The sequence below is a fragment of the Salvia hispanica genome, chromosome 4, assembly GCF_029641045.1.
Source record: "Salvia hispanica isolate PSC_SH4W2 chromosome 4, Shi_PSC_v1, whole genome shotgun sequence".
NCBI classification, from domain to species: domain Eukaryota; kingdom Viridiplantae; phylum Streptophyta; class Magnoliopsida; order Lamiales; family Lamiaceae; genus Salvia; species Salvia hispanica.
Genome location: NC_142695.1, coordinates 41,205,736 through 41,209,003, shown reverse-complemented (window position 1 = coordinate 41,209,003; position 3,268 = coordinate 41,205,736). Strand labels below are relative to the sequence as shown.

Below are 3,268 nucleotides of genomic sequence, written 5' to 3'. Positions count from 1 at the left end.
GGTGAGATCTTTCTATACTATCTTTGCTTGAATTGTTGTGTCCCTAGTTTAGAGCATAAAATTGTGATTTGCTTGAACTATGGTGTCTCTGCCTCATTTTATTTATGTGGTGTACATTGTTGGCTGGTTGCTTGGAAAGTTGTTTGGAGTTTTGTGCATTGCTGCTTAGTTGTTGGTTGATGTGCATTGTTGGCTAGCTGTTGGCTATTTGTTGGGTTCTAAGCATTGTTGGTTGGATGTTGGCTTATTGTTGGATGGTTGTTGACTGGTTGAGCATGTCATGTGTGTTATATGTGCATTATTGAGGGATTTTGTAAAGCTATTTGATGGGAAGGTTTTGTAAAGCTATTTGATGGGTGAGTTGAACAAGTTTTGCTTAGCCATTTCATATCTGCATTACATTCAAAAAGCTTTACAAAAATATGCATGATTTATGCATTATGTTTCTCAACATAATGCAATACTCATGCAACCCTTTTAGCTTAACAAAATCTAACATGCACTACCATTTTTCACAAAAAAAACCCCATAATGTGCATTGTCATAGCTTAAACGTCTTCAGCCTCTTCAATCACTTTAGCCCCTTCAATATGCTCAGCCCCTACAATCACTTCAATCCCTGCAATATGCTCAGCCCCTTTAACGTCTTCAGCCCCGTCAATCACTTTAGCCCCTTCAATATGGTCAGCCCATGCAATCACTTCAGCAAACACTTCAGTCCCTGCAATATGCTCAGCCCTTTCAATCACTTCAGCCCCTGCAATGACACCTGCCCCTCCTATCTGTTGAATACCCAAAGCTTGAGATATTATATGAAGCCCTTCATTACAGCCCATTGTCTCCAAGTATTCAATAGCCTCAATGGCCAGGTCCACGAGAACCTCTAGATTGGTGGGAAGTTGGGCATGTCTCCTGAGGCTCGCCTTTTTCATATGTGGGATTTTGTATTTGTTTTGTCCCTGGACCTTCATTATCTCCACCATACAGCTTTGCAGGGATAAGAAAACATTCTCCAATGTCCGAGGAGCTAAATCATTGAAAGATTTCTCCATAGCTTGAACTAATTGATCTAAATTGTTGCATGCAGTCTAATGTTGCAATGACTGTATTGCCCTAAACTACCCTAAGTCGTTCACATTAGTGTCAGGTGAGTTTGGTGGTTGTTGAACTAGTGACATTGAGAACCCATTCTGATTGGCAGCCTGTATAAAATCTGGAACATCATTTGAAATGTGTGACTTTGCATTATCTTGTTGTATCTTGATATCCTTGGATGCCCTATCTGGCCATTTTACCATGATGGCAGGGATTATCTGAGTAAATACATGAAAATGATTGAAATGGGGTCATGAATGAAACTGGAAATAAATATTCTTGCACATTTTGCATTAAAACTAGTGGGTCATGAAGTTGTAGGCCCATTGGAATGCATTTAAAGTGTGCATATAGTAAAAGCATTAGGATAATGCACACATACACTTGTTATTAGACAATCCTTGATCACAATCTTTGTGATACTCTCTATGGGCTTTGTCTCTAGTGTGCCTGCGGGTCTGTTCTTGCTTGACCTTTGGGCTGCAACTTGTTGTGTAAAGGGAAAAATCCCAATTTTCCCGTCAAATAAGCATTCACTGTTTGATCCAAATAGTGGTCTGCTCACTGCACACATGAACATTATCTTTGAAATAAATTTCTTATTGCTACATGTCCTATGTGGTTCTTACTCCCCTGGTGCGAGATAGTATCGATCTGAACATTTTGTGATATAAAACCATTTTTCATCAATGTGAATGGTATTGTGCATGTTTTTGAATCTGATCCTATTCAGGATCATATCCAATTCAGGATCATATCCAATTCTAATGCTTCCAAGCTGAATCTCATGCATAGCAGCTTATTATCAGCTGGTAAATCTGGCGGATGGCCGAAGTATGTGGCCTGATCAAACCTGCTTTGACCCATCTCCAAACTGTGGTTTTGGAACATTTTAACCCAGCACTCAAGCTCAAGAGGTTGCTCCTCTTAGAGTACTGCAGGCTCACTAAGAAATCAACATCTAAAGTAACTCTCTTGGGATAATACCTGGTCTTTTTGTTGTTTACCAACTGAATTGCCTGACATGCAGCTTGTTGTTTTTTGGCAGCATTCCACAGCCTTGTGCATGATTGACGGGAAATCTTGAACTTCAGTTGCGCCTCCTTCATCGTACCCCGGGGTGGTTTTCCATTGACGCACTTCCCGACTATGAACTGCACAACCTGGTTTTTAAACTCGGGACGGAATTCAATTCGATCCATTTATTGCATTGAAGAAGTTATGAAGACTTGAGGTTGTTGGAGCATTGAATTTGAAGCATTGAATCTGAAGAAGTTGAAGTGAATGTGTTTATAGAAGTTGTTGAACATAAATTTCAATGTATATTCACTTCTGCCGCCCATTTTTTGGTGGCAAAACTGGCGTCTCATTTTTTGTTAAAATTTGATCTTATTTTTAATTTACAAGTGTTTCACAGGTGCTATTAAACATATTGTATTTTTGTGCATATTTCTTGAATTAATGGAAGTGGGATCTAGTGATAAGTGGTGGTATTAATAAGTGTTGGTAAATGCATAACATGTTATTACTAGCATTAATCGCGTTTATTGCATTATCTCAAATCACATGTTTGCATTATGACATTAATAAGTGTTGGTAAATGATTTAAATCATTTATTGCATTAAATGTGTTGGCAATTGAAACTAAAAATATAACATATAACTGTCCCACATCAGTGTCAAGAGAAAACTGAAACTAGTATATAAGTCTCATGGGCCCTCCTCCTATCACCAATTGGTTTTAGGATGGAACCCATGGATTTCTATTATGGTATCAGAGCGGGTCGCCGACTGTGGGTCAAATTTAACTGACCCAGCAGTATATCTGGGCCGAAACTGAAAAAATGACTTACCCAGTAGTATATCTGGACTTAAAATTTGGGCCAAGTGGTCCAACCGACTGAAAAAAATTTGGGCCAAGTGGTCCAATCGATCAGAAAAGACTTAAAATTTGGGCCAAGTGATCCAACCGACTGAAAAAAATTGGGCCAAGTGGTCCAATCGATCAGAAAAAAGTCCAACCCCTCCAAGGTTCACCTTGAAGGATTTGAGTGAGGGTGTTGGCAATTGAAACTAAAAATATAACATATAACTGTCCCACATCGGTGTCAAGAGAAAACTAAAACTAGTATATAAGTCTCATGGGCCCTCCTCCTATCACCAATTGGTTTTA

At 39.0% G+C, this 3,268-nt stretch overlaps 1 pseudogene; it reads right to left on the bottom strand.

Annotated features, from left to right (window-relative positions):
- Positions 1 to 1,118: 1,118 nt before the first annotated feature.
- LOC148928664 (uncharacterized) lies at positions 1,119 to 2,297 on the bottom strand (annotated as a pseudogene).
- Between the last annotated feature and the right edge of the window lie 971 nt (positions 2,298 to 3,268).